This window comes from Mus caroli, unplaced genomic scaffold (assembly GCF_978045245.1).
Source record: "Mus caroli unplaced genomic scaffold, Mus_caroli_1 scaffold_8, whole genome shotgun sequence".
In the NCBI taxonomy this organism is placed as follows: domain Eukaryota; kingdom Metazoa; phylum Chordata; class Mammalia; order Rodentia; family Muridae; genus Mus; species Mus caroli.
In genome coordinates this window covers 142,218,563-142,236,664 of record NW_028227263.1, presented here as the reverse complement: position 1 = coordinate 142,236,664, position 18,102 = coordinate 142,218,563, and the positions used below count along the sequence as shown (strand labels likewise).

The 18,102-nt window shown below is 41.0% G+C and overlaps 1 pseudogene; it reads right to left on the bottom strand.

The window, feature by feature from the left end:
• Positions 1-8,738: 8,738 nt before the first annotated feature.
• On the bottom strand, positions 8,739-17,624 carry LOC147003753 (paired immunoglobulin-like receptor B; annotated as a pseudogene).
• Positions 17,625-18,102: the final 478 nt, after the last annotated feature.

The window sequence follows — 18,102 nt, the reverse complement described above, 5'->3', positions numbered from 1 at the left end:
CTGTCTTTCTTCCACTGGATGGTTTTAGCTCCCTTGTCGAAGATCAAGTGACCGTAGGTGTGTGGGTTCATATCTGGGTCTTCAATTCTATTCCATTGTTCTACTTGTCTGTTGCTATCCCAGTACCATGTAGTTTTTATCACAATTGCTTTGTAGTACAGCTTTAGGTCAGGCATGGTGATCCCCCCCACCAGGTTCTTTTATCATTGAGAAGAATTTTTTCTATCCTAAGTTTTTTATTATGAATTTGTAGATTGCCCTTTATTGATTTGGAATTTTGATGGGGATTGCATTGAATCTGTAGACTGCTTTTGGCAAGATAGCCATTTTTACTTTATTGATCCTGCCAATCCATGAGCATGGGAGATCTTTCCATCTTCTGAGATCTTCTTCAATTTCTTTCTTCAGAGACTTGAAGTGCTTATCATACAGATCTTTCACTTCCTTAGTTAGAGTCACGCCAAAGTATTTTATATTATTTGTGACTATTGTGAAGGGTGTTGTTTCCCTAATTTCTTTCTCAGCCTGTTTATCCTTTGTGTACAGAAAGGCCATTGACTTGTTTGAGTTAATTTTATATCCGGCTACTTCACTGAAGCTGTTTATCAGGTTTAGGAGTTCTCTGGTGGAATTTTTAGGGTCACTCATATATACTATCATATCATCTGTAAAAAGTGATATTTTGACTTCTTCCTTTCCAATTTGTATCCCCTTGATCTCCTTTTGTTGTCAAATTGCTTTGGCTAGGACTTCAAGTACAATGTTGAATAGGTAGGGAGAAAGTGGACAGGCTTGTCTAGTCCCTGATTTTAGTGGGATTGCTTCCAGCTTCTCACCATTTACTTTGATGTTGGCTACTGGTTTGCTGTAGATTGCTTTTATCATGTTTAGGTATGGGCCTTGAATTCCTGATCTTTCCAAGACTTTTATCATGAATGGGTGTTGGATTTTGTCAAATGCTCTCTCCACGTCTAACGAGATGATCATGTGGTTTTTGTCTTTGAGTTTGTTTATATAATGGATTACGTTGATGGATTTCCATATATTAAACCATCCCTGCATCTCTGGAATAAAACCTACTTGGTCAGGTTGGATGATTGTTTTTTTTTTTTTTGTTTTGTTTTGTTTTTTGTTTTTCGAGACAGGGTTTCTCTGTATAGCCCTGGCTGTCCTGGAACTCATTCTGTAGACCAGGCTGGCCTCGAACTCAGAAATCCGCCTGCCTCTGCCTCCCGAGTGCTGGGATTAAAGGCGTGCACCACCACGCCCAGCTGGATGATTGTTTTGATGTGTTCTTGGATTCGCTTAGTGAGAATTTTATTGAGTATTTTTGCATCGATATTCATAAGGGAAATTGGTCCGAAGTTCTCTATCTTTTTTGGGTCTTTCTGTTGTTTAGGTATCAGAGTAATTGTGGCTTCATAGAATGAATTGTGTAGAGTACCTTCTGCTTCTATTTTGTGGAATAGTTTGTGAAGAACTGGAATTAGATCTTCTTTGAAGGTCTGATAGAACTCTGCACTAAGCCCATCTGGTCCTGGGCTTTTTTTGGTTGGGAGACTATGAATGACTGCTTCTATTTCTTTAGGGGATATACAACTGTTTAGATCATTATCCCGATCCTGATTTAACTTTGGTACGTGGTATCTGTCTAGAAATTTGTCCATTTCATCTATGTTTTCCAGATTTGTTGAGTATAGCCTTTTGTAGAAGTATCTGATGGTGTTTTGGATTTCTTCAGGATCTGTTATTATGTCTCCCTTTTCATTTCTGATTTTGTTAATTAGGATGCTGTCCCTGTGCCCTCTAGTGAGTCTAGCTAAGGGTTTATCTATCTTGTTGATTTTCTCAAAGACCCAGCTCCTGGTTTGGTTGATTCTTTGAATAGTTCTTCTTGTTTCACTTGATTTCACCCCTGAGTTTGATTATTTCTTGGGGTCTACTCCTCTTGGGTGAATGCGCTTCCTTTTGTTCTAGAACCTTTAGGTGTGTTGTCAAGCTGCTAGTGTGTGCTCTCTTTAGTTTATTTTTGGAGGTACTCAGAGCTATGAGTTTCCCACTTAGAAATGCTTTCATTGTGTCCCATATGTTTGGGTATGTTGTGGCTTCATTTTCATTAAACTCTAAAAGTCTTTAATTTCTTTCTTTATTCCTTCCTTGACCAAGGTATCATTGAGAAGAGTGTTGTTCAGTTTCCTCGTGAATGTTGGCTTTCTATTATTTATGTTTTTATTGAAGATTAGCCTAAGTCCATGGTGGTCTGATAGGATGCATGGGACAATTTCAATATTTTTGTATCTGTTGAGGCCTGTTTTGTGACCAATTATATGGTCAATTTTGGAGAAGGTTCCATGAGGTGCTGAGAAGAAGGTGTATCCTTTTGTTTTAGGATAAAATGTTCTGTAGATATCTGTTAAATCCATTTGTTTCATAAGTTCTGTTACTTTTACTGTGTCCCCATTAATTTCTGTTTCCACAATCTGTCCATTGATTAAAGTGGTGTGTTGAAGTCTCCCACTATTATTGTGTGAGGTACAGTATGTGATTTGTGCTTTACTAAAGTTTCTTTAATGAATGCGGCTGCCCTTGCATTTGGAGCATAGATATTCTGAATTGAGAGTTCCTCTTGGAAGATTTTACCTTTGATGAGTATGAAGTGTCCCTCCTTGTCTTTTTTGATAACTTTGTGTTGGAAGTTGATTTTATTCAATATTAGAATGGCTACTCCAGCTTGTTTCTTCAGACCATTTACTTGGAAAATTGTTTTCCAGCCTTTCTTTCTGAGGTAGTGTCTGTCTTTTTCCCTGAGATGGGTTTCCTGTAAGCAGCAGAATGTTGGGTCTTGTTTGTGTAGCCAGTCTGTTAGTCTATGTCTTTTTATTGGGGAATTGAATCCATTGATATTAAGAGATATTAAGGAAAAGTAATTGTTGCTTCCTATTATTTTTGTTGTTAGAGTTGGCATTCTGTTCTTGTAGCTGTCTTCTTTTAGGTTTGTTGAAGGATTACTTTCTTGCTTTTTCTAGGGTGTGATTTCCATCACTGTATTGGTTTTTTTCGTTTATTATCCTTTGAAGGGCTGGATTCGTGGAAAGATAATGTGTGAATATGTTTTTGTCATAGAATACTTTTGTTTCTCCATCTATGGTAATTGAGTTTGGCTGGGTATAGTAGCCTGGGGTAGCATTTGTGTTCTCTTAGTGTCTGTATAACATCTGTCCAGGCTCTTCTGGCTTTCATAGTCTCTTGAAAAGTCTGGAGTAATTCTGATAGGCTTGCCTTTATATGTTACTTGACCTTTTTCCCTTACTGCTTTTAATATTCTATCTTTTTTAGTGCATTTGTTGTTCTGATTATTATGTGTCAGGAGGAATTTCTTTTCTAGTTCAGTCTATTTGGAGTTCTGTAGGCTTCTTGTATGTTCATGGGCATCTCTTTCTTTAGGTTTGGGAAGTTTTCTTCTATAATTTTGTTGAAGATATTTGCTGGCCCTTTAAGTTGAAAATCTTCATTCTTATCTATTCCTATTATCCGTTGGTTTGGTCTTCTCATTGTGTCCTGTATTTCCTGGATGTTTTGAGTTAGGATCTTTTTGCATTTTCCATTTTCTTTGATTGTTGTGCAGATGTTCTCTATGGAATCTTCTGCACATGAGATTCTGTCTACCATCTCTTGTATTCTGTTGCTGATGCTCACTTCTATGGTTCTAGATTTCTTTCCTAGGGTTTCTATCTCCAGCGTTGCCTCACTTTGGGTTTTCTTTATTGTGTCTACTTCCCTTTTTAGGTTTAGTGTGGTTTTGTTCATTTCCATCACCTGTTTGGATATGTTTTCCTGTTTTTCTTTAAGGGCTTGTAACTCTTTAGCAGTGTTCTCCTGTATTTCTTTAAGTAAGTTATAAAAGTCCTTCTTGATGTCCTCTACTATCATCATGAGATATGCTTTTAAATTCGGGTCTAGCCTTTTGGGTGTGTTGTGGTGCCCAGGACTGGGTGAGGTGGGAGTGCTGTGTTCTCATGATGGTGAATGGTCTTGGTTTCTGTTAGTAAGATTCTTATGTTTGCCTTTCGCCATCTGGTATTCTCTGGAGTTAGTTGTTATAGTTGTCTCTGGTTAGAGCTTGTTCCTCTCCTGATTCTCTTAGCCTCTGTCAGCAGACCTGGGAGACTAGCTCTCTCCTGAGTTTTAATGGTCAGAGAACTCTCTGCAGGCAAGCTCTCCTCTTGCAGGGAAGGTGCCCAGATATCTGGCGTTCAGACCTGCCTTTGGCAGAAGTTGTGTTCCACTCACCAGAGGTCCTAAGATTGAGTGGAGAGTCTGCCGACTCCACATCCAAACCCCACATTTCTTTAAGGGAGTTATTTATGTCCTTCTTAAACTCTTCTATCAACATCATGTGATGTGATTTTAAATCCAGATTTTTCTTTTCTAGAGTGTTGGGTTATCCAGGACTTGTTGTGGTGGCAGAACTGGGTTCTGATGATGCCAAATAGCCTTATTTTCTGTTGGTATCGTTCTTGTACTTGCCTTTGTTCATCTGTTTATCTCTGGTGTTAGTTGGTCTTGCTGTCTCTGGCTAGATCTTGTCCCTCCTGTCGGCCTGTATGCCTGTAAGCCTGTAAGCACTTTTGGGAGACCAGCTATTTCCTGGTCAAACTTGTATACAGAGGTCTCTGGAACAGCTCAAGCTCTGGGTGGAGATGGCGACCAGAAGGATCCTGTCCCAGCCACTCCACTATTTCTGTGTCCTGTATGCTCCTTGCTTGTCTAGCCCTGGGCAGTTATTGGAGAGAAAGTGGCTTTCTCACCTCTGAGCCCAGGAGTGAGAGCACTCCTGGGAGACCAGCTTTCTCTTGATGGGTCCTGTGCACAGAGGGCTGTGGAATAGCCCAAGCTTCAGATGCAGATGGTGACTAGAAGCAACAGGAAATATTTTTAATATGAATACATGCTGTCCCCTTCTGGTTTATGAGCTCCATGTGATGAATTCATTTCAGATGACTGAAAGCCACACATAGCTCATCCTCAGTCCTCTCTAATGAAGATGTATTAGATATACAGAGATAGTAGAGGCATCATATTTGATGGTGAAATGGAACTCTCCAGGACCTTGGGTCATGCTTATTCTCCAAACTTGCCACATAACCTCATTTATTCATGTCATCCTTCACACACCAAAATCACAGTCCTGGGCTCAGAGGTGAGATAGACATTTTCTCTCCAATAACTGTGCATATGGTGAGATGGACACTGCAGAGTATGTCATGAAGTGAAATGTGTTCATTAGAATTTTGTTAGCTGAAAATGGCACCTGTTGTTACTCAGGAAAGGTTATGGTGAGAAGTAGGGGAGTTTCTGACCTGAATTAGTCAGTCTTGAGTAGGATAACATGTCTAAATTTTGAGTGCCAACCCTACATTTGTGTGACTCTTGTATAGGTACCCTGTATTAAGGGTTTTGTTGGTTTGTGTGGACGCCCGACTCACCAGCAAGGAAGATGCCACAACAGGATTCTTCTGCACATGTTTATTGGGAGAGCTTGATAGCGAAGGCAAAAGACCTGAGCCCCAGAACTGGCGCTGCTTATATAGGCCTAGGAGTGGCGTGCCTATACCTGATTGGTTGTGCTTTCAGTACCTCATTTACATTCCCTGGGATGGGCTGTGACTTGACACAAAGCCCTTATTCACATGCACACATTGGTTGTTTACCCGAACTTACGGGCAGTGGCCAGCGGTAGCCAGCGCCATCTTGTAATGGCGTATGTAGCTTCCCACAGTTTTGAGCACCAAATGAAATTCTGTCCTCCAAGTGGATAACTGGTTCAGATCTTGATTATTGACTTTTAATCATATTTTTCTTCTTTATTTATTTGAGGGAACACTTCATTTCTGTAGATGAAAAACATATACAGAGATGAGTTTTATGTTTTACATTCTTAAACATACCTTGACTTATGGAGTACACTCACTGTATCCAGAGATTTTTGGTTTGGACATTGAGTGAATTTTTGTTTTTCTCCAAGTGAGTAAGTGGGTTTTGATATTGATTATTCACCTACATTTAAATATTGTTTCTTCCTTTACTTGGGGAAACATTTTTCTCTTTATTTCTGTGAATGAAACACACACACACATACACAGAGGGAGGAGGGAAAGAGGAATGGAGAGAGAGAAAGGGAGGGAGAGAGAGGGAAAGAAAAAGAGGGAGGGAGAGATAGAAAGAGAGAGGTGAGTTTATGTTTTATACTTTTAAACCAACCTTGACTTCTGGAGAATATGGAGAATACTACTGTTGATTTTTTTTTTTTCCGTTCATCTCATATGCCAGAATGTGTTACTTGCACTTATTTAGTTAAGGATTTTGTGTCTACCACAGGATAGGAATACAGTATCCTTCCAGATCCATGACTTACTGTGCAAGATCATATTTTTTTTTATAAGGACACCACTATTCCTGGTTGCAATGACAGAAGGATTTTTAAAGTTGTATGAGAGAGAAGGATAACTTAAGAACTTCTTAACATGTTCTCAGGTGAAATCTTATTATTGCTCATTTCTGAAGACCTTAGTCTCTGTGGTTACTGTTACTTTCTATCACTATCAGCCTGCTGTTTTAAACTCTTCTCTTATAAAATGCCAACCTTTAGCATGGTCATCACCTTCTGCAATTCCCCAGTAGCAACTATGTTAACTGTGCATAGGCCTTTTTCTAGACTTGATGGAATTCTCCTTTCTGTTCAGCATCTTACTGGGGGGCAGGTGGTATAGAGAGCAACATATACAATAGTATTTTACTTTCACCAACTGGGAGCTGTTCATGGGGTCCAAGAACAAGGCTTCAAAGGAAGCCTAGCCTAGGGCTTTAAGCCACGGAACACAGGGATATCAGTTTCTCCATCTTTGGATAAAGGTAATCTATCATAGTTGACAAGAAAAATAGTGGATGGACAAGTGGCTAGTACAGATTCTTTCTGGGTCACTACTGATTGATTCCTTAATATGTCTATTGGGAAGATGGCCTAGGAGCAGTGTGTTTATTCTGTCAGGTAAAATTGAGTTATGGTTTTGGATCTTATATAAATGTGAATGGTCATGTGTCCCTGTGCCACAGCACTCTGGTCGAGTCAGCTTGACAGGCTGTGAAGCCTAAAAGCCACTCACGAGGCAAAGAGTTTCAAGGAAGCTCTTCTCCTGGAGTTTTGGCGTTCTCATTCTCATACTCTATTCCCGAGTTAGTCTGGTGTATGGATCTACGAGCTCTCTTTTAATATTTTATTATAAATGCCTCTTAAGATTAATTCTGTTATAGTTAGTTTCCCCAGTGTTCCAAGATCCCAGAAGCCGCAGAGCTTAGAATCCTGTGAGAAGGCAGCAAGGAAGTTAACCTATTCAGTAACCAATTAAGCATTACAATAGACAGAGCCAGTGGCTCAACTAGTCTGCAGAAAGAGCCAAGGAATCTCACTGAGATAGAAATCTTTAGCACAGGCTACATTGCATACCAAAAGCAAGTTGGTATACTCTCCTGACAAATGGAGATTCTCCAGATAAGTTAAGAATTTAGCCTTCACAAGGTTCAAAGGTATTAACACTAAAGTGTGAAATTTTTGCCTGTCATTAAGCTGATCCTAGACAGGACTGCTTTATCTTTATTGTAAACCTTTACCTGGTTCCTGTAATTCCTGTTGAAGTTATTCCTTTGTTTTGTACCTGGTAACTTCTATGTGACTTCCAACCCCTTGTATTCTCTGTACTATAAAAAGTTTGATGCTCGACCTGACAAATACATTCAGATTCTACACAACCTCTCCTGTGTGCATCTGTCTGTCATCTCATCCACGCTTTGCCCACCTGCGACTAGAGACCCGTTCCATGCAGACACAGGGACCCAGAGGGTCTGCGGCATCCCTGGTTATTATAGGAGGGTCTAGAATGCTTCTTGGTTAATACAGTAGGACTATCTCCTGTGTCAACAATGTGGCTGTACTAAGAAGGATGATGTAACAGAGAGCTGTCCTAAATAGAAGAGAATAAGTGAGTCTCTATCTTCATTATTCTGTGCTGTGACATTGCAAAACCTGACTCTCACAACCTGGGATATGTTTTTTTCCTCCAACTTATACCCCTTCTGTGAATTAGCTCTTTCTTTGCATCAATTCCTGTCTATGACACCCATTCCCCTTCCCAACCATCAGCTCCTCTATCCTCTGTCAGGACCTATGTGGAATCTAAGTACATAATTGAATCTATTCAGACTCTTATCCATGACCAGGGTATTCAGAATTTCAATATAATATAACCACTCAGAAGAGAGGCTGTATGTACCATAATCTCTGAATTGGACCCCAGAGAAGTAGTTAAAAATGCCAAGCATGAAATTTGCCAAAAAGAAGCCATCTTTGTTAGTTATAATGTTGGCTGACACTAGCTCACCCACTTTGTACAGATCACACATGCCATAGTTGATGCCAGAGAAACATTGCAGGGTCAATATGCTTCCAAGTCTCAGTATGTGTCTTGATGGGACAGAGTTTAAGGATAGCTTGAGGGAAGATGATGGCTTAGGGATTGTGAAACTAGATTTTACAAACATGTATTCCCCTCCCATCTTCCTTTACATATGTAAGGCCTTTAATAAGCTGTGTGGTTCTTGCTAAGAAATTATGCTTTCCAATAGTCACTCTTTACAGGGAACTCCTCCCAAAGGCCAAAGCTATGGCAAAGAGCTTAGACCCTCTAAAATGGATTTCTCAGTGTTGCATCTGACTCAACTGAGATGTATACTTCCAGAGGGTCACTGGGTAGTGACAACAAATGTGGGCAATTCTTGTAGTAACCATAACATCTGCATGTTCCTTTGTGGTCTGGGGTCATATATCTATGGATATAGATAACAAGGCTTGGTACTGCCCAATAAAGTGTATGGACCATGAGTCCAGGGTGGTGAGAAACTTTTTATCTTCCTTGGTGAGAATAAACTTTTCATATCCCTCAATTGAGAGACACTGGAGTGTAATAATACCTCCTAAAAATCACCACAGGGCTGAGAAGGGCTGACAGGCTGAGGTTATTGTAGTACATTCCTAGGAGAGAAAGAAATGGTCATTTACATGAGGTCACAAACCCACAATACTTTCCATGGCTAGGCTTTTTGGAGGGAAATACTCATCGAGCACAGAGCATTGGCCTAAGACCCCGACTGTCCCCTCTATTTCCAGGATAACATTGTGGTCTGAACAGAAAGCTGAGCTATGACATTAGCCATGACATCAGCTGGCATTGTAATATGTCACAGAAGAGTTGGAAAACTCACCCTTGTTCTCAGGCTCCTCTGGGGTCTGGGTGTCCCAGGTTTGAGGGCTTTCCTCTTTATGCAAAACATACAGTTCTGAATCTATGATCCACTAACAACAGTAAGTCATGGGGAATCCTGAGGTGATCCCAGAGCCTGACTTGTGGAGTACTCCTGCAATAAGTAGGACAAGGGGGTGGGTCTAACTAAAAACGAGATGTCACTTAAGGTGATCCAAAGTAACAGAGTGCAACATGCTCATTTCTGAGTCTACGTTTCTGTATCGAATGCCCTGCTATTTTACTGTCACTGTCTGCCTAGGATTCTGTATCTTGTGTCCCATTGTCTCCTGTGCTCTGCATCAATGAGCTAAAGATATTTGGCTTCTTGACCATGCCACACACCTAGTCTTCTAGGTGCACTTGTATCCCATTTAACATTATTGTAGAGAATGGCTAAGATGCCTCTCCTGAGAGCAGCAGCTCCAGTGGCTTACTAGGTTTTGACCATACCCATGGTTTGCTCCTATAATTGCTGCAGCATCTGACTGTCCGCCTCTGGTTGGGAGTCAAAGAGCTCAGAGCGAACAGGATTTCAAACTTCCCAGAAGAGTGGTTATACTGTGAGTCCATGGTCCATGAGAGCTTTTGTGGTCCTGCCTTAATTGGAATAAACCTGTTAAATTATTGCTTGAGACACACTGGACAATAATATTCCTCCCTGGGCTAGGCCAACAGTCTGAACTCATTATAGGCTTCTAGGAGAGAAGGAGGAATCAGGTCCGTGTACTCAGATATCCTTATACTCAAGGGTATTGAGGTTAAAGGCAAACCTGAGAGCAATCCAACTTCTTAACAGTCAAATGTGACTCTGAGGACACTGTGTTTCCTTTCACTTGTCACCAGTAGTTCTATAGGGGGTTACTGTGCTCTGGTCCTATAGCAGAAATCTGATTGTAACAGTAATATCACACTGCATGATGCTGCACAATTTTTCAGATGGAGAATCCAGCCTTGTTCAAAGCTACAGTGGACTCTGTTTGCACCTTTGATATAGGCCTCTCTGTTTATAGATTCAGTGCTCTTTGGCTTCTGTGGTCCCCTCACTCAAGATCATTGTTTTACTCTGCTAGGTGTCTATGGTGTCTGGCTATGTTCTGGTGATAGGCTTAGGGAGGATCCCTTCAAGAAAATAAGCAGCTAGGACCTTTCTGATAATGCAGGTCTCAATCCCATGACCCTCTAGCCATCCCAAGTATCACCATATAGGCATTGTTTTCCATCCTCATTTCACAGGCATGGATCCAGGGTATAATGAAGAGAATGGGACAAGATATCTGCAGACACTCACCTGCTAGTACTACATTCCTGAGGTATAGTTAGACCTGGAAAAGAGTTACCCATGAAAAATTTGTTCCTGAAGATAGAGCTCATATTTCCCTTAGATGAACCTCCCAAGACCCTGGTGTTTCCTGATTAGTGAGTTCTCAGCTGTGGGTTAGGATCATTTCTAAACCACAGGATCCCCGTTCTTCACATCTCACCCAAACAGAGCAGTGCTGTGAAGGTGAATGCCATGACATCCCCTCCCAGAGGCTGTAGCAGTCCTCATAGGCAGAACGACAAAGCCTGTCTGGAGGAACAGAAAACATGGTGTCGTCTTTGGAGGCAGGGAGTCCTGAGTACTTCAGTAGTCCCACAGGAAGGAGAACTGTCTTTCTCAGGCACCAGGCTCTTGTGCCCCCCAGTGCTCTAGCTAGGTCTCATAGTAGACTCTCTGCAAACAGTGAATACGTAAATGATGATTCTGCAACACTGCTTTTTTTTTTTTTTGATAAGAGGTGCCAAGTCATTTATTGAAACAAAACAAAACAAAACAAAACAAAACAAAACAAAACAAAACAAAACAAAACAAAACAAAACAAAACAAAACAAAACAGGGTAAAACATCTTGTACTAAGTGCAGTTTGCTAAAGTCCTGTTAGAACATTCGGGTAAAGGGGAAGTGAGAGTAATTAAAAAGACCACTGTAAAACGTTGGAGGTCTGGCACCTAGAAGAGCAATGGAGGTGGTGGTGGTGGTGGTGGTGGTGGTGGTGGAGGAACTTTAGGGTCTAAAGGGAAGCTGGCCCTACCCCTACCTTCCCTTCACCCTCTCACCCGCTTAAGCCCACCAGAAACTACCAAGACTCCTGGAGTAAAAGGTTTCAAGTTCAATAGTCACACTCTCTCCAAGTACAAAAAACAGTTACAAACCAACTGAACAGACGCTTGTGTGCAAAGTTACAGGGAACTGAGACATCTGAGACATCATATAAAAAGTTAGGTTAAAGGCGATTTTGTTGTTTGTTTCAAGGGTGTGGCTCTTCCTTGGTTACCTGAACTCAGTAAAGAAATGGTTATTTGATGAAGTATCAATGGCTGACCCTCAGTAAAAACAAATAAATTCTAAAAATTAAAAAAAAGCATAATTACCAAAAAATGTCACTGCTTCCTCCCTCTGCAATTTGCTTCTTAAACTTTTTTTTGTAAGTTTTTGAATTTTTTTTCTTTTAAATCCTGAAAAGTAGACAGAAAAACAGCTCCTGGAAGAATTTACAACCAACTGCATGAAGAGTCTGGGAAGCCAAGGGGCTAAAAAGCAGAGTAGGGAGGGGCAGACAGGCAAGGATCCTCCCCAGTCACTGTGGCCTCACAAGGGAGGAGGCATCTTTAGTTAAAAAGGCAGGGGTAGGAGGAAGTGGAGGGGACAAAGATAAAAGAAAAGGTCACTGTTGCCTGTTTGAATCCAGAGAGAAAAATGCCTGGCCTGTATGAAGAGAGAAGCTCCTCTGGAAAAAGTGGGCTAGAGAGAGGCAGCCCTGGGATAACTCTGTCCTCAGCACCACAAGACTCAGAGGGGAAAATGGGGCCAAGGCAGGTGTTATTAGAAGCAGCCATGACTCTGCAACACTGTTAATGTCTGCCTCATCTGTGTTCATCCCACTCAGGGACAGTGGTAATGGTAAATAAACCTGGTATCTTCCCTAACTATCCACTGCCAGGTAAAATTTGCATATGCCCTTAGTACATTAATAATAAACACTTAATAAGAACACCGTTTTTTCTTGCAATTATATAAGACCCTTGATCATGTCAGTAAATCTTTTACATACATTTTTAACAGTTAAAGAACATGCATCAAAGCAACCTGGGTACAGACAGAGTGCCCGCCATCCCTTGAACTAATTCCTAACTCATATTTTGGGGCTGTCCATCTATTGTGGGTGGCAATAGACAGGGTGGTTCTGTTTATTGGAGCTAAAGGCAAATCTCTACATTCACATGCATGTCTTCATAATGGGAGAGATAAGGCTAAGCCTCTTTCCTGAAAAAGGTGAGCTGTCCTGACTCTTGGATCCACCAGGAAATATACAGGTTATCATTGTTGTGTTGATTTTTCATGTCAAGTGGAATCTCAGAAAGAAAGGTTTTACATCAGAATTTACTACTATGTTGTTATAGTTAAGTTACAGGGTTGTTCTATTTAAAGAGACGCTCCAGAGAGTAATACAGAAGAGGAAAGTTCATGAACAATTGACAAGGATAGTGAATGATCAAAGTCGGAGTAAATAGACTTGTAAAATACAGAAGATAATGTGGCTGCAGATATCAAACATTCTCATGGCTCTGACACCAGAGGAGGAACTACATATCAATGGAGTAAGGTGTCAACCCTGTGAACCTCTCAGATTCTCAAGTAGGTGTGAAATTGGCCATTTTTCCTTGTTTAATGATGTAACTAACTTCACATAGCTGCAGACACTAGTTTTGCTTTCTTAGTCAGTGTTCTATTGCTATGAAGAGAAAGCAGAAAATGTGGCATCTTCAGCCATGTTCTGGCTTTAGAGTCGGGGATAAAGAAAATGTTTGTGGAAACTCGCTTTGTGGTTATGAAAGTTGTTGAGGCAAGGTATAAGTCAGTGACGTCCCTACATCGAGTCCCAGAAAGGCCACTGCATGAAGTTGTAAAGGTGAAGCATGGACTTCCTTGATAACCCCTAAATATTGGAGATACCAGAGTCATGGGATACTGGCCAAGGAAAGTTGATGTCTGGGTGTAGATCAATCTCAGGAGAGAGAAATGTGTTGCATGCAACAAAGCTAACAGGAGTTGGAGATCTGAAGAGCTCTTTGATTCAGACATTGTGATGCAGAGTTTGGAGTATTCACTGCTGGTTTTTTGATCTTGTTTTCTTCCACTATTTCCTCATTAAACTCCCTTTGACCTCTTTTGGAATGGTAACCCTAACTCTAACCCTAAACTACCCTGACTTGGCTATGTTGTTCAAATACATTCTTACAGTTTTCTGTTTTGGGTTATTTCCTTCACTGCTTAAACTTGTCTACAAGTTGAAATCTTAGCTGAGTTGGGTCTTGCCTAGAAATCACCACACCCTTTATTTCATTAAGTATACACCTTTTATTTAAAACTTTTTATCTCCTTTAGCATCACACTTAACTCCATTACACCTCCTGGTACTCCTTTTGTCCTCAAACTGTAAATTTTATATTTTTCCTTGCTCCACATTCCCCTTTCACTATAAATATGCATAGTAGAGGACACTAATAACCGCGTCATACAGTCAATATTAGGCTCTCTTAAAATATCATCTGCAATGCCAATCATCCAGAAGTCTTCAATTTATTGTCAAATAGATTTCTTAGGACAAGGGCACATTCTTGACCAAACTATCACAGGAACACTGTCCATGCTACTTATTAGAATATATATAGGATCCTACAATCCTTAATATTCCCAGGTACCACTGTCGTCTCTTTTCTTCTGAGGATAGCTCATTAAACCTCACTTAAAATATTCAACTGCTATCTTAATTCAAAATCCCACACTCCAAATTCCATGTGATCAGACCAGTCACATTTCTGTTACCAACTTTTGTCTTAATCAGTGTTCAGTTACTGTGATGAGACACCATGACCACATCAGTACTTACAAAGGGAAGTATTAAATTGTTGTTAACTTACAGGTTCAGAGTTTTAGTATTTTATCCTTATGACTAGAAGTATGGTGGCACTTAGGCAGACATGATAGCTGAGACTTCTATATCCATATTCACAGGTAGCAGGAGGAGAAGCATGTGGTCTGGATTGGGTTTTTGAACCCTCAAATATCATCTCTTCTCAGAGACACACTTGCTCCAACAAAGCCACACCTCCTAACTCCTCTTAAGTAGTACCACTTCCTGATAATCAAGCATTCAAATATATTAACCTGTGGAGCCATTTTTATTCAAACCACCGGACACTTCCAAGAGTTTTCACGGAGATAATTCATACAACTAATTAATTAATCATTATAAAATAAATGTAAGCTACACAAATCTACCATCTCTAAGGTACTTAAGCAGATCAATCTTCTTGAATGTTCAGAATGCAGAACACATGGTAAAAGCATGGTGTTTATGTGCACACTGATATTAGATTCTTGATCAGGATCTCTGTTGTCAACTGTTCTCAGAAGTGCCATGATGTTGGGACAGAGTCTTCTTCATGTTATTCCACATATCTTCTTCATCATGTTACAGGATGTCTGAGCTGTTCTTGGTGCATGCAGGATGGCCATCTAGTCACCATGGCTCACAGGAAAAATGGGGCCAATGAGTGGACAGTGCCAATCTCTGGACTCCTGTATATATAATGATTGACAGAAAATATGGAAAAGATCCTGTCTCTCTTAGATTCCCTGTGCATAGCTTGGCATTAATCTATGCAGGTTGGACACTGCAAAGGAAAGCTGCATCAAGAGTTAAGGTTTATGTCTTTATTATGACACATGCTCAGCAGTTGTCAGTGAAGTGTCTTTTTCTAAAAACTCTAAATTGACCTGTTGTTGGACAGAGTGCATATAATGTGTTCATAGAAAAGAAATTCATTGTTAAGTCACCCTGGCTTATTCTGAAGCATGTGAAGGCCAAGAAAGCTCCGTATAGTCCCACAATCAGAAACTATTCTAATCTGATATGACTCAAAGACCCCTGATGTAAGGTACATTTTCAGGATCTCTCAGCAAAATACAAGAAATGTGCTGATAATGTACCTGCAGATAATGTTAAATTAACCACCTTGTCTCCTTCTGCAATAAGACTAACCATAAACAAACTTTCGTACTCATGTCCTAACCCCACCTCGTGTTGCATTGGTAATAGCTTCACATTTCTTCTGATCTTGGGTTGTTCTTTGAGGCATGGAAAACCTTTTCTCCTGGTGACAGTCGTTACTGCCTTGGGCCTGGACCAATTATCAGACATGCACCGACATCATAGAGGGTAACAAGGTATCATTATAATCCATGAATAGTGTCTCATTTCTTTATATTGTCTGAAGGCCAGAAATATCTGCAGAAAGAACCTGTTTCTCAAGCAGTCACTTCTAAGTGATTATGAGTTAAGAGTTTGTTCTACTTTCTCAGACCTTCCTCCTGCATATCCATTATTTCTTCAGCCTGTCCATTTATAAAGCTTTTGAGTCCTTACCTTAAGTAGTCATCTTCCTTCCTTCCTTCCTTCCTTCCTTCCTTCCTTCCTTCCTTCCTTTCTTTCTTTCTTTCTTTCTTTCTTTCTTTCTTTCTTTCTTTCTTTCTTTCTTTCTTTCTTTCTTTCTTTCTTTCTTTCTTTCTTTCTTTCTTTCTTTTGATGTAAAAGCATGAGGTAGTTTAATGACTGAGCTCCGGGCTGACACATATCTCCCGCAGGAGACAGAGGTGTTGACCACGAGGCTTGGAAGCTAGGGTTTTTTTATAGAAAAGGGGTGGGGCTGGGGGAGGAATTGGTGTGGTTTCACATGATTGGTCCATTTAAACATTAGCAGCCTGTTAACATTTAACTTAGGTCAGAAGGGTGGGAGATAGGGAGGTGCCGGGTCAGTCGGGCATGTCCAGCATGTCAGGCATGTCATTCTCTTTATCTCTCTTTATCTTTAGGCCAAGCAGCCTCAGGAATGTCTTAACGACGGGCCTGCCTGGGCATGTCCTAGCCTGTTCTGCTATGTTCTCAGCCCCAGGTTTCAAAGCTCACAAATGACTCTGGGCTATTTGACACACATTACATGAATCACAGGTCTCAAGTTTTATTTCCTTTCATTCCCCTCTTCTTCTACTAAGTAATTCTAATCTTAGAATTTTAGAAGTCTATATCTCTATATGGAGAATAGAAATCAACAGAATAAGAAGGGATAGTAAACAGAACTAGCCAGGGACCCTTCTAGTGAGGTTTGAGGGTCTGGGCATGATTGTACGAGGTGTACGTGGATCAGATCTCTGGCTGGAACTGGTGAGATGTCTTTTGGGGTACCTGGCTCGTTCGCTGTAGCCAATTGTGACCAGCCTTCTTTCTGCACCACCTGCAAGCCTTTTAACTTAGCTTACAGATTATTATTACAACAGCATGTAGGTTTAGACACATCATTTAAGACAGTGATGGGCATGTGGAAGGAGCACAAAGTCTTCACCAGTTTCTTTTAGAATTCTATTCATCTTTTCTACCTGTCCCGAGCTTCGGAGCTTGTATGCACAATGTGACTTCTAATCAATCTCTAATATCTTGGCCAGTCCCTGATTTACTTGGGCAACAAAGGCAGGTCCATTACCTCGGGAAGATTTCTTTTAGGATCTTCTTGGCTATCACATTGGCCATCTCAGTCCTGATAGGAAAAGCTTCTATCCACCTTGAAAAGTGTCTATAAACACTAATAAGTACTTGTTGCCATATCTAGCAGGCTTAATTTCTGTAAATTCTACCTTGTCATAGCACAGGCCTTGCAGCTTTTGACTATTTCTTCTGCCAAGTCAGAGAGTCCTGTAACATAGTAGTCAAAGGACCTAACCACACCTTTTAATTTCTGGCCCCCAGGTGGGTCAAATAATGTCCATAACTTGATAGTGCTCAGGGGTATATCTAAAGCTGGTCTCTCTGACATCATAATAATCTTTAGGCTCCTTGACTGCCAGGATCATTGCTCTTTGGGCCGCCTGTTTGGCGGTTAGATTTGCCATCTGATTTCCTTTAGCCACAGCATCTTAGGTCCTTCTCTGCAGATGTCAACAGCCCTCTTTGTATCAAAGTCACAAGTTCAGCTTTCTGGGCCGACGTCCCTTTAGGGAGGGTGCTGGCCTGGATCACTTGCTTTTTGTCCACCACCATACTGCTGTCCCCGCCTTCTACTTACCTTCAACCTCGAGGCTACTGCCATCCATGTACCAGCTTGACGAGTACCAGTTTCTTCTGCCAGAATGTCAGCGCAGTGATGAGCAGGTGAAGTCTCGGGCAGTAGCATAGCTTGAGGACAGCGGGGGAGCGAAGGTCACTTGTTCAGTCAACAAAAAAAGCTCTGATAATGTGTCGCAGGAGCGTTGGTTGTCCTCCATCAATCAGGGGGCTTTTGGATAATGCTCTCAAGAGTGTGGGGTGCCACTACAGTTATTTGCTGTCCCAGAGTGAGTTTATCAGCATCCTTGACAAGCAGAGCTATGGCAGCAATAGCTTTCCGGCAAGAAACCACCCGCTGGCAACAGGGTCTAACTTCTTGGATAGGTAAGCCACTGGCCTTTTTTAAAGTCCCAAAGTTTGAGTAAGGACTCCTCTGGTGACCCCTGATCTCTCTTCCACATAAAGAGTGAAAGTCTTGGTTAGGTCAGACAAAGGCTGGCCATCAGTAGGACCTTTTTCATTTCTCTAAAGGCTTTTAGGTGATCTGGGGTCCACACAAACACTTCCCCTTCCTTGCTTAGGGGGTACAACGGGCAGCTAAGGTC